Source organism: Electrona antarctica (genome assembly GCF_951216825.1).
Source record: "Electrona antarctica genome assembly, chromosome: 9".
Classification (NCBI taxonomy): domain Eukaryota; kingdom Metazoa; phylum Chordata; class Actinopteri; order Myctophiformes; family Myctophidae; genus Electrona; species Electrona antarctica.
The window spans coordinates 18,620,499-18,634,890 of NC_136790.1; the positions used below are offsets into that span (position 1 = coordinate 18,620,499).

General features: G+C 43.6%; 1 protein-coding gene across 1 annotated transcript in view; it reads right to left on the reverse strand.

Annotated features, from left to right (window-relative positions):
- mmp24 (matrix metallopeptidase 24) overlaps window positions 1-14,392 on the reverse strand; it is a gene marked incomplete at its 3' end in the record, with an annotated part of 130,622 nt that overhangs the window by 69,451 nt on the left and 46,779 nt on the right. The gene's annotated exons all lie outside the window — the stretch shown is intronic.

The window sequence follows — 14,392 nt, forward strand, 5'->3', positions numbered from 1 at the left end:
CAGACAGTAGGACAGCTGAGAGACAGACAGTGTAGGAGAGACAGACAGTAGGACAGCTGAGAGGGAGACAGTGTAGGAGAGACAGACAGTAGGACAGCTGAGAAGGAGACAGTGTAGGAGAGACAGACAGTAGGACAGCTGAGAGGGAGACAGTGTAGGAGAGACAGACAGTAGAACAGCTGAGAAGGAGACAGTGTAGGAGAGACAGACAGTAGGACAGCTGAGAGGGAGACAGTGTAGGAGAGACAGACAGTAGGACAGCTGAGAGGGAGACAGTGTAGGAGAGACAGACAGTAGGACAGCTGAGAGGGAGACAGTGTAGGAGAGACAGACAGTAGGACACCTGCGAGGGAGACAGTGTAGGAGAGACAGACAGTAGGACAGCTGTGAGGGAGACAGTGTAGGAGAGACAGACAGTAGGACACTTGAGAGACAGACAGTGTAGGAGAGACAGACAGTAGGACACTTGAGAGACAGACAGTGTAGGAGAGACAGACAGTAGGACAGCTGAGAGGGAGACAGTGTAGGAGAGACAGACAGTAGGACAGCTGAGAAGGAGACAGTGTAGGATAGACAGACAGCAGGACAGCTGAGAGGGAGACAGTGTAGGAGAGACAGACAGTAGGAACAGCTGAGAAGGAGACAGTGTAGGAGAGACAGACAGTAGGACAGCTGAGAGACAGACAGTGTAGGAGAGACAGACAGCAGGACAGCTGAGAGGGAGACAGTGTAGGAGAGACAGACAGTAGGACAGCTGAGAGACAGACAGTGTAGGAGAGACATACAGTAGGACAGCTGAGAGGGAGACAGTGTAGGAGAGACAGACAGTAGGACAGCTGAGAGACAGACAGTGTAGGAGAGACAGACAGTAGGACAGCTGAGAGGGAGACAGTGTAGGAGAGACAGACAGTAGGACAGCTGAGAGACAGACAGTGTAGGAGAGACATACAGTAGGACAGCTGGGAGACAGACAGTGTAGGAGAGACAGACAGTAGGACAGCTGAGAGACAGACAGTGTAGGAGAGACAGACAGTAGGAACAGCTGAGAAGGAGACAGTGTAGGAGAGACAGACAGTAGGACAGCTGAGAGACAGACAGTGTAGGAGAGACAGACAGCAGGACAGCTGAGAGGGAGACAGTGTAGGAGAGACAGACAGTAGGACAGCTGAGAAGGAGACAGTGTAGGAGAGACAGACAGTAGGACAGCTGTGAGGGAGACAGTGTAGGAGAGACAGACAGTAGGACACTTGAGAGACAGACAGTGTAGGAGAGACAGACAGTAGGACAGCTGAGAGGGAGACAGTGTAGGAGAGACAGACAGTAGGACAGCTGAGAGGGAGACAGTGTAGGAGAGACAGACAGTAGGACACCTGAGAGGGAGACAGTGTAGGAGAGACAGACAGTAGGACAGCTGTGAGGGAGACAGTGTAGGAGAGACAGACAGTAGGACACTTGAGAGACAGACAGTGTAGGAGAGACAGACAGTAGGACAGCTGAGAGGGAGACTGTGTAGGAGAGACAGACAGTAGGACAGCTGAGAAGGAGACAGTGTAGGATAGACAGACAGCAGGACAGCTGAGAGGGAGACAGTGTAGGAGAGACAGACAGTAGGACAGCTGAGAAGGAGACAGTGTAGGAGAGACAGACAGTAGGACAGCTGAGAGACAGACAGTGTAGGAGAGACAGACAGTAGGACAGCTGAGAGGGAGACAGTGTAGGAGAGACAGACAGCAGGACAGCTGAGAGGGAGACAGTGTAGGAGAGACAGACTGTAGGACAGCTGAGAGAGACAGTGTATAGGAGAGACAGACAGTGTAGGAGGGACAGACTGCGGACACTAAGCAGTTGAGTCCATTTCCCACAATATGTCTCTCTACGGGGGTTAAATGCATTGTTCCCGTGGAGAAAATGCATTACTGAAACAAAATGTCATATAGCATTAGGGAAATCACTGTAATACAACATTTCAACTTCAGTGCACAAGCACTTCCTATAACGCGAATAATGAAGAGCGTGCCCGGGCACGACGCAAGGCGTGTTTTACCTTGCTTAATGGGCGGTTTGTGTCGCCGCAGTGCGCCGTGAACGGATACATAAGACGCCTTGCATTGTGGGCCGTCCTGTATCACCTCAGCGCCCACGCCGCACTGGAATTACCGGGAGAGAGATCGGAGGCACGGAGCGAGACTTTGACGTTTGATAGCATCAACAAAAACAAGATCATATTGAAGCCATGTCGGAGGGTGAGAGAGAGAGAGAGAGGAGAGATGTAAACCAATTCCACTTTTCCTGTCTTCTGTTGAGTGTGTCAACGGCACCGTACGCCTAATGTTGAAGGAACATGATGAGCCGGATCCAAAAGAACAACTCAATTTGAGATTTGTCATTGTACCCGCTTTTTGAACGGTGAAGGTTTTGACAGTAAATGGATTCATGAACAAAACAAATGCTTTTGGTTATGTGGCTGAAATACCACGGGAGCAAATACATATCCCCATGTCAAATAATATCACACATCAAAACAGACAGTGTTTCTTGAGGCAAAGACTCCATAATAGTTAGGTAAAGTTAGCAAACGTTGTGGCAAATCTGGGGGGGGGAAATGCTTACCACTAGCTTTTATGACAGTGTAACACATATCAATTTGTTCCAATGGGAAACCTTGTGACAGCTGAAAGTTGGGGGTACCATTAACAACCTACTGTATATAAGGCAACATTTTTAAAAAATGTCATTATGCTTTAAGTAGCATGTGACATGTTAAACTAGGGGGTTTTCATGATTCTGAATCCATTGCAAGCATTAGGTTTGCACGAAAAACACTCCTTCGGCTAAAAACGGCCATAGCCGTCATCACAAATGTGATCTTTGTGCAAAACTAATGCTTGCAATGGATTCAGAATCATGACAAGCCCCTAGTTTAACATGGCACATGCTAAAGCATAATGACAATTTGAGAATTTTGCCTTATATAGGTTGTTGGTACCCCAACTTTCAGCAGCTGTCACAAAGTTTCCCAAGGGAAACACATTGGAACAAATTGATATGTGATAGTAGACACCTTTATGAACACATCCGTGAAAAAAAGTAGTGGTAAGCATTTATTTCCCCAGATTTGCCACAGCAAAATTATTCGTTTTACATCTCTCAGATAATCTCACGACAGCTCACAAGCTGAGCTTGTAGATCGCGTCTTTTTGTGTAAATCAGGCTTGAGAAAGGACCCAAGAAACGGTGCTTTGAAAGTGTTCTTTTTTGTGACAGAAGTGCTCTACTTCTTATTACCCACACGTTAGATACATTTTGGCTTATTTAACTTTGTTAATTACTTTGATGGTCGTGAGATTGTATCTGTTCTGTTGCTTCTCTGAAGAACTGCTATTTATTGTGTCATCCAATGATTTTCATCAAAGTTAAACCTCATTAACCCATTTTGACCATGACAGTTTTCTGAAAAAGCTATGTTTCCATGTCAGTCGTTCTTCGATTTTTCAAAAATAGCAGACCTACAAGCTCGTAGCGCCTTGTAGATCTGCTATTTTTCAATAGCTAAAGCATAACATAATGCTAACACCAAAAGGGGTTCCCGCCCAAAATGGGTTAAAATAATGAAGGGTAGTGTCATGAAAAAATGTTTTTTACTGTCAGTCAGACATCAATAATCTAATTACTACTACTAAAAGTGTCAAAATGTGTTTTAGCAATGAATTCCTTTTTGACGACACCTGTTACAAGATATTCTGGCTTCTATTTGGCGTGATGTAAAAGGACATGAATTACACTTTGTGTTTGGGAAGTGGCTGTTTAAATGGATTTGTTTCCTTGGAGAACACACAGACGCATCTGACAACTCCTTTATACTTTCTAATGGACAACACTAAAGGCAATATTAACCCATTTTGGGCGGGAACCCCTTTCGGTGTTAGCATTATGTTATGCTTTAGCTATTGAAAAATAGCAGATCCGGTGGCGCGCTACGAGTTTGTAGGTCTGCTATTTTTGAAAAATTTAAGAACGACTGACATAGAAACATAGCTTTTTCAGAAAACTGTCAGGATGTAAAAGACATTTTTAGAATCTGATCTCAGGTCAAAATGGGTTAAAGTATTGCCTTAAAATTAGATAGATAGATAGATAGATAGATAGATAGATAGATAGATAGATAGATAGATAGATAGATAGATAGATAGATAGATAGATAGATAGATAGATAGATAGATAGATAGATAGATAGATAGATAGATAGATAGATAGATTGATAGATAGATAGATAGATAGATAGATAGATAGATAGATAGATAGATAGATAGATAGGTCGGTCTAAAAAGTTAATGACCTCACAAGTATAGTGATACAAACGTGTGTGTGTGTGTGTGTGTGTGTGTGTGTGTGTGTGTGTGTGTGTGTGTGTGTGTGTGTGTGTGTGTGTGTGTGTGTGTGTGTATTTAGCAGACAGTTGTCTGTTCCAACTAAATTGTGTGGAATATTACACAGAGCTAGCCAAATGACCTGTGGCCAACACACACACACACACACGCACGCACACGCACACGCACACGCACACACACACACACACACACACACACACACACACACACACACACACACACACACACACACACACACACCTAGATGTCAGCCAGATACAAAGCCAGTATAGACTTCATCCAAATTAATTTGGCCACGCACCCCCATCTCAAAATAGTTCGTGCCAGGGACCCCCAGAAGAACAAGCTCGCAGTGCTTGTGCATTTTAAATAGCCGACGTATAAATGGATAACGTGAGTGTATTGTGAATTAACTGCCGGGGACCCCCTGGACCCACTTTGACAAACCAATGCCTCGACAAAGCAGCTGATTTGTGCACAATAACATTGAAGTTAAAAATGTCCAAGATGCTTAAGGAGTTTTACTCCTAAGTAAGACAAATGGCGGGAGGAGAGGGGAGGAGAGGAGAAGAACATTGCAACGGAGACGACGATAACAGGAGGAGACAGCAGAGGAGAAGAGGAGACAGCCCAGGAGATAAGGAGAGGATTCAGAGTGCAGAGGACATGAAGGAGATGTGGATTAGGAGAGGACAAGAGGGGGCTCCGCTCTGATTGTGTGTGACAATGGACTGTGATTGCATCCGTTTAACCCATTTTGGGCGGGAACCCCTTTTGGTGTTAGCATTATGTTATGCTTTAGCTATTGAAAAATAGCAGACCTACAAGCTCGTAGCGCGCCACCGAGTGGCGCGCTACGAGCTTGTAGGTCTGCTATTTTTGAAAAATGACTGACGACTGACATAGAAACACAGCTTTTTCAGAAAACTGTCAGGATGTAGAAGACATTTTTAGAATCTGATATCAGGTCAAAATGGGTTAAAAGACGTGCACATTCACACACGCGCAAGCACATGCACGCACCCACGCGCGCGTGCATGCACCCCCCCCCCCCACACACACATACAGAAGCAGCTATAAATAGACTACCTAAGTCACGCAGGATGGAAAGTTTAGAGGTGGTGTTTTTCTTTAAGCTCAGTTTCCGTCTCACACTGTCCGTCTTTCTGTTCATTTATTCCTCTGCTCTTTCTCATTTCCCGGTTCGAAGAGTTCGAAACTTCAAGCTTGTGGTTGTGTGACACCGTATGAACAAGTAAAAAACACAAAAAAACCTCATAACTCCCTACTTGATCGTACTACTATCTCTCTCTCTCTCTCTCTCTCTCTCTCTCTCTCTCTCTCTCTCTCTCTCTCTCTCTCTCTCTCTCACACCTTCCTGCCCTGAGGCCTGCATGTCAGATTTTCCGACAGTAATGCTGGATTGCACAACTGTACTCACCGGCGTGCAGTAACCGTACTTATAGTGTACAGTACTTCTCTGAGTCACTCACTACACAGTAATCAAAATCTGGAGTGTTTTCGGCACCCGTTGCACTTTCTCAGCTTTCCCCCATGCACACAGTCCGCTCTCAGCTTTCCTACAGCCTCTCCAGGCCAATGTGAATCATGGCCAGCGGGGACCATGAGGCAAACCGTATCCAGAAACAGTTTGAATCAAACAGACTCAGTGAGACTGTGAATCCCCCCCCTGTCTCTCATTGTCTCTCTCTCAGCTTTCTCTCAGCTACACTGTCAAACTCTTATAGCTTTTCCAACCGTCTCTCCTGGACTGTTTCCCTGTTAGCTTTCATATTCTCTACGTGCTGTCTGTCTCACTTACGCAGCCTCCCCTGAGCTTTCCTATACCGTCTGTCTCTCCTATATACCTGTACAGTAATCCCCTCCAGCATTGCTGGAGAGCAATGCCCACCTGCCAAAGGAAAGACAATTGGGGCGTTCAGTTGGCGCAGTGTGTTAGCCTGGCTAATAAGCCAGACGCGATTCTGCCGTTGGCAAAAAAAAGTGTGATATGAGTCTGGCTTATTATAATGGCTTAAATCTCTATGAGAAAGGGCATATTCTGTAGGGATGCTTTTTGGCCTCATATCCTAACTGTTAATGCATCCAACTTTGAAACTCAGGAGACAAGTTTGGCCCAGATTAAATCCATCATTTGTCTGTATTTCTTTCAGTCAAATTGGACGTGCATGGGTCACCTTGAGCGCACCGGGGGAACGGTGTGCGTGCTTACGCACAGCTTGTTCCCAACATGTGCTAGATTTAGTGTAATTATAATAAAGTTGTTCAGGCAGGCAACTGCGGAACTGGTATAGTCTGTACCAGTGAATAATTATGCCAACTGGCCTAATTCAAATATGCTGTAAGACAGTTGCTGTTGGGCAGAAACCCCTTATCTCCCTTAACGCCCCAACTTCATCATACTACAGCCGGCATCACACTAACGCATTATAAGTACCAGATCTGCAAGCTCCAAACGATATTTGATATTGATTTTTGTTTTTATTTTTTATTTTTATCCTGAAAAGTAACGGTTTTGGACATATGGGGTTCTACTCAATGTGCGTATTCAGAGGAGCAAACGGTGAATAAAGCACATACATACATCCAACGTTAAAAGCCAGGTGCTGTGGGAAAAGACAAATACATTTGAGCCCAGTGCTGCACACTGCACTGGTAATAAAAATAATACCTTTCGAGCTGGATAAATTTCTTTCTTTGTATTCAGGGGTTAACAGGAAGAGTGGGCACTATAAGGAAGAGTGACTGAAATAATCGATTATTTAGTGGAGTGGAGTGGGTGTGGCTTAGCGAAAGGCTAATTGAGAGCTGAGGCAAGTTCTATAAATTCCTTCTAACTCATTAGTTCTCACACTTGAAAAAAAAAATGTAAAAGAAAATGCAGATGTACAAACTCACAGCGTGGCACGGAGTGACGTGATGTGAGCTTGTATAAAATAGGCAATTTTGCATCAACGTTTCCCACTCATTCAGAGGAGTTCCGTCTGGCATTTTGGGCCAAATAAACTGAAGTTTCTTCTTGAGGGGCGCGAGCCCCGTGCCTATACTGTATGTGTATGCTTTAGCGTGACATAGTGTACGTCATGATGATGTACGATGATAAGAGCGCCCCTCACTTCACACAGGTATGATTTGTGAGGGACACTAGCCCCTTCTATAATCAGCTTTTGTCCCCACACGTCTCAAGATTTGCCAAAATTAGGTCAAATGTCTGCTAAATATGAGGTAAATTAAACATCAAAACATTAAACGCCATTGAAGGGAAAATGTATACGTCATATGTAAACGAGCAAATCAGCTAACCAATCACAGGCAACAAACAGGCATTCTGATTGGCCAGTATGAGCTGATGCATGATGATAAGAGCGCCCCTCACTTCACACAGGTGTGATTTCCTTCTTTTTAAGTCAGCGCTCCGTACGCTGCTATCGTGGGGACAAAATCAACACTGGCCCGAAACAGTCGTCAGGCAGAAAGAAGTGTTGAGCGGACATAATAACTACAGTAAGAGGGGGTAAGCAGTCACCCTGCACGGTGAGCTCAACACTCACACACAGCTCAGGGCTGTTACGTAACCCGGTGGAGAGAGCAGGGCGAGCAGGAGCGCTCAGAGACGGGGGGAAAACAGTGTGGCTGCGTCTCACGGGGCTGCCCTAATTTACATTAGACCTACATTACGCAGATGGCTCCCTGGTAGAGAGAGAGAGAGCGAGAGAGAGAGAGAGAGAGAGAGAGAGAGAGAGAGAGAGAGAGAGAGAGAGAGGGGGGGGGCAGAAGGGTTGAGAGAGAGACAGAAAGGTAGAAGTAAAGAAGGAAAATGCAAAAACATGCCGTATAAGAAAGGCTGGAACGATACAGGATGAGAGAAAGTTTAAATAAAGAGTTTAGACGCTAGAGACACCCGGCTTCTGTACAAGCCACATGTGGACTATTTACAGATAGCATGTGAACATATATAAGCAATAACAGCAGTAACATGTTGATTGAAAGACATAATAATAACATTTTGAAAGAGAAGCAAAATAACCCAACTTATTCAGCACCACGGAGAGTGCCAGCAGGCACTGACCTTCCATCAAAGTGTAGCGGCAGAGAAACATGCAAACATATAAAGGCACTCTGTCTGTTCCACCCAAACCATGACTATGAATCATCATACATCATGCACTGACATTCTGACATGCATGTACACAACCATCACTATGCTACACACAGCCAGAAGCAGAAGCAATCAAATCAACAAAAAGGACAACACAGTAAACCTTAGATAAATACAGTAAGCATTTGAAAATACAGTATATATGAACCCTTTCTCATTACCAAAATATCAAACAAACAAAAAAAGCTGACCTAAAGTAAAAATGTATTATAATATATAAGTAATAACTATCCAAAAAAGATAATACTCAAGTACAGATATTCAAAATGCCATAAATGTACTTGGTTACCGTATTCACCACTGCATTGGGGCAGTGAACAACACACACACCTATACAAGCCTACAGACTCAACCATTCTGTGCCATCGAGTTGAACGTACTGCAGAGATAGTACTGTACAAGATAGGCCTACAATTCAACCATACTGTTTAAGTGCTAGTTAGCTAGCACTTTTACTAGTTAGCTACTGCTAAATGAAGAGACCATGGCTGAACCTAATTTGAACCTCAAAGACAATTAGAGAAGAACCAGCTGTGATGTGCATGCACGCAAACCTGCGTTCCATGACTGATCGCGAAACAGCGGTTGATATTTAAATAAATGCATAATACGTAGGTAGTATATAAGATTAGAGCTAGCCATAGGGCACAGTTTTGTCCATAATGTTGCAAAATCACGGGTAAGGTCTGCATGCGATTCATACCCGATCGTTTTGAGAGGTATCCCTAGTCTGCTGTTGGCTGATATGCAAATAAATGTGGATTAACAATGTTAATAATGCTGTGTAGGCATATATGGGTCAGTGTCAAACACTTGTTCTCAGAGAGCATACAGGGAACAAAGAGAGGCCAGTAAACAAATAAAACACAACCCCTGTTGTGCATGAAGGGATAGATAGATTAATATTATTAAGAGTATAAGAGCTTTATTCTTTATTGGGATCCCCATTAGCTTCCACAAAGTGGTCGCTAGTCTTCCTGGGGTCCACACAAAAATGTATACAATAAAAATAGATAATTGTAATCTAAAACAGACCAAATGTAGTTATCAGCTAAAACAGTGAAGTCGCTCTGCATTTAACAGAGACAACGACCAGAGCGACAAGAGCTCTGATCTCTGAATGTGAGCTATAGTATAGTGATTTCTCTGGTTAAGGTTTTTAACTTTATAAGATGCACTTTCAAAACTATTCACTCAATCTAATTAACCAAAACCTAATTGTTTTGCAATGGTTTATATATATATGGATGGCATGAACAAACAAAAATGCAAAAAAATCAGGTTCAGGTTAATTTATTTGTTGTTAGAAGACTCGGCTCTATTCAAATAATCTGTCCCATACTGCATATAAATGTGTGAAATCCGCATGCGGAGACCTCGAGGCCTGTCCGAACGATTGACTTCAAACTCGGGCGTGCATGTCTAATCTGTGTGATTGACCGAAGAGATGACGAGAGGAGCAGAGTTCTTCCCATTATAATTATCACAGGTACAGAAGAAAGGGTACAGCTTCTCGGTGAAGGTGCAGCCCGTGAAAGAGTAGAGATGAACTCTGGCCTCCACGTCAAAAAAGGAGACCAGACCCTCCTCGTAATCCACAAACACTCCCAACGTCTGGACCTCCTCTTTTACCGGGAGGAGGACGGAGGGCCCGGCGAGTGCCTTGTAAGAGCCGTTCCTCAACCCTATGGTCCAGAAACCGCTGGTGGGTCTCGGTTTGATCGGCTCCTTCCTGTTGATGGACTCCCTGGCCACTCCTAAATACCAGGCGATTTTCTCCTCAACCTGAACCTGATAGTAGAACCTTCCCGAGGAGAAGCTCTGTTGTCCCAACACACAGTGACACAACGAGAACCTCTCGGCGCTGTCTGGGAGAGACCTCCAGGCGGCTCCGTGACTCACTTGTTTCCCGTCCTCCGACAGGACGAGCCACGGACTTGCCGTGTCGGCGTCCAGAGTTACGTCCCCTGCATACTGCCGGATGCTACTCAGCTCGGCGTCGTAGAGCTTCTCCATCTCTTGACCGAGTGTCTTCTCCAGCTGAGCCACGGACATCCTCACAGTCCCCACGCATGAAGACTGATGGACATTGGCCCTTGTCCAGTCCTTGGTTGGCGGACGGGCGTCGACGGACGTGACGTTCTGGAGGAAGTAGAGGTGGTCTTCGGCGTGTGAAAGGAGCCGCGTCATCTCGGAGCTTCTCTTCTTTAACTCTGTGATTTCTTTTTCCAGCTGTTTAATGAAGCCTTCAGTCTGTTTCTCTTGTATTTTGTGCTTTTCAACGCAGCTCATCAGAGTGGTGAAGAACTGCACGCACATCTCTGCAATCTCTTTGTCCAGGTCTTTCTTGCTGAGCTCTACTGAGAGTTTCACCTCCTGAATCTTCAGTTGCGTGTCCCGGATCATCTGCTGAACTTCCGCCTTCGTCTTTCCCAGCTCCGCCTTCTGCCCTTCGCATTCTTCTTCCAGAGATACGATTTGATGTAGCTTGTGGTCCGACTGAGTGCAGGACTTACAAACACACACGTGGTCGGTCTTACAGAACAGCTCCAGAGGCCTGTCGTGTTTCCTACACACACACATGTCTTCCAGGTTCCTCACAGGATCGATCAGTCTGTGTCGTTTTAAGCCAGAGACTCTGTGATGAGGCTCCAGGTGAGTGTCACAGTAGGAGGTCAGACACACCAGGCAGGACTTCAGGGCTCTTAGTTTGGTCTCGATACAGATGTCACAGGAGACCTCGTCCGGTTCGGCGGGTTGCTGCCGAGAACATTGTGACTCCTCCTCCTCCTCGGAATAGAGAGTGCTGGCAGACGCCATTTCTACCCAAACGTCAAAGTCAGGTCAATGTAGTGACATAACCACTAATTAACCAGGATTATTACTTATAATTATTGATTTACTTGTGATAAATTCATTATGAAGCAGTGTATGAGTGAATTGTCAAATGAGCGTGACTCAAGCGTTAATTACACATATATGAATTTGGTGTACAGTCTTACCATTTTATTTGTGTGGGTGACAGCTTATCAGACCACGACACACAATGACGTCACTCTGACATCACACAGGTGTGCGGCGTCGCCATTATGTTTGTGTGCTGTCCACAAATCTCTGCATCGGTCTGTCTGTGTTCCTTTTGTATGCATATATGTATGTACTGTACTTAGTACAGTAGAATTTTTAATTATGTTTACTTTACAGATCTTTAAAAGGCTACTTTGACATATACTCCACTACATCTCAGAGTCAAATATTGTACTTTTTACTCCATTATAATTGTTTGAAGACTCTAGTTACTATAGTTACTTTGAAGTAACGAGTAAGTAAAACGACATTAGGGGACTGCCCATAATTCCAACAACCCATTACTCCGGGTGCCTTTATTTTATTTTTTTGAGGGGCGCTAACCCCTCCTATAGACAGCTTTTCGTCACAACACGTGTCAGATTTGCCATTGACAATGAAAGGATAATTTACGTCATATGTGGCAGAGAAAATCGACTTTTGCAACACAGTGCAACTGTTTTAATTCAGCTCGGGGCTTACACGATGTACGATGATAAGAGTGTCCCTCACTTCACACGGGTGTGATTTTTTAACACTTTGACTCCTGAACACGAGTTACACGAGCTAATTGACTTTCCCTCCGAGTTACCCGAGTTATGTTTTAAGTCATACAGGCTTTCCACAGGACAGAGTGGGATAGGTGACGTGTTTTGAGGCCAATGCATTACAATGGCGGCGGTGCCGAAAAAACAAAACAAGGGGTGTGTAATTGATAGAAAATAAGATTTTTTTTTTAATGAACTGCTCCTTAGGTATATTCAGTGATTTCACTTAATTCAAATATCACTTTTTTTCCCTTTTAAAAAAAAATAATAATCCTCCCTACTATAGAGTGTGCTGACCATATAAGAACTTCCTCCCTGTCCCCAGTGAACCCCTGGGGTCAAAAAACCCTAGTTTTGGTTTGGGCTTTGGGTGGCAAAGCCTTCATCCAATCAGGATGAGAGGGGCCTTCCTCCAATCATAATCAAGTGGGGGTGGGCCTTGGTGCATGTGCTGTTGGCCTGTTGCACTTCCCCCCACTGTAGAGTGTGTACATGTGCACATCTTGTTTCCAATTTACAATTACAATTTAGGCATTTAGCAGACGCTCTTAATCCAGAGCGATTTACAGCAATAACAAAAGCATGGCACACATATATAAAAAGTAGTTATCATGAATCATGCGTAAACTAAGAACTTAACAGTGGAGTATCTATGTTAACTATACATACTATACTATATAATATATTATACATGTGTACTATAAAGTGCTATGACTACATAAAGTGCAATTCTAGAGCTGTCTACGTAACAAGCTATAAGTCTGTTTAAAATACTATCTAAGTCTACATAATCACCCAAATCACTGAATGCTCCTTTAAGTGGACCTTGTTTGCCACCCTCTGTTTTTTATTAAATGATGCCTCTGTTGATTTTGACAGCAATTTCTTATTTAGTTTTTGTCATATTGTTTTGATCGACTATTTTCAGAGCGCAACACCCGAGCGCAACCAAGCATGAAATGACTTGTCTTTTGGTTCTACTGGATCTCTTCCCCACTAGTTATTATATAGAAATTATTATATAGTCTTAGTTTTATTCGTCATAGGTTAGTTTTTATTCCGTTTTTTATTTAGTTTTTATCTGTGAAAAGAGGCAGTCGACGAACCTTTTTCGTCATAGATTTACTTCAACTTCAAAGAACTTTATTTTTCCTTTCGGAAACTTATTTTGTGTGCAGTGGTAAAAGACAACAGGAAAACACAATACATACATACTGTACATACACAGCTACTATATAAAAAGACTAAAACAACTTAAAAAAAAGAAACTAAGCATAATATTAAAATCAATTATTTGTACCAATCTGATGGTCACTGATCATCGCAGAACAAAGGCAACATTGTGAGTGAGAGAATGAGGTGTCTCTGTTGTGCTCGTGGCTTTTGTCTCACAGAGTCTAACGGAGAATAAGAACTATGAAAGATAAGACATTATTGCAACGATTCATCTCCTGTCACACCAAATAGAGCACGCTGACATGGAAAAGGAGTCAAAAGAAGAAGAAAAAACAACTGTGTGGGTGTGTGTGTGTGTGTGTGTGTGTGTGTGTGTGTGTGTGTGTGTGTGTGTGTGTGTGTGTGTGTGTGTACGTGTGTGCGTGCATGCGTGCGTGTGTGCTTCTCTTACAGCGCCGTCTGATTGCAGCTTATCCACCTCACCTTCTTAGCTCACACACTTTCCTTCCATCAACTCAGCCGACTCCACAGTACTAAAATCTCACGTCAAATGGATTGGCTTTTCGCAATATTAAATATAAAAACATAATACAACTTAAATTTTGAATATTTCCAAGCCGCTTTACTCGAAAGGAAGCCCAAAGTCACTTATAATAAGCAGAGTTGGTGGGGCGATGGTTACTAGTGGGGGGAGGGGGTGCTTATGTACTTGTACTTAATGGTGAAAAGTATATTTTCTCAATCACTAACACTTAAAGATGGAGAGCCGTGATTTTTTTCCACCCTAAAACATCATCAGGTATTATATTATATAAGGAGGAAGAGTTTTTTTCTGTATAGTATTTGTTAAATTGTTTTATGTGGACACACCCACCAGTTGATTAAGTATGCCTGGTTTGCCTGGTGGGTGGTGATGGGTGGTGATCCACCTGAACTGAAGCCACACCCACAGCTGTTGTTGTATGATAAAGGGGGAGGGGTTAGGGGAGGGTATGATATTGTGATGTCACTATACTATATCACTTTTACTTCTA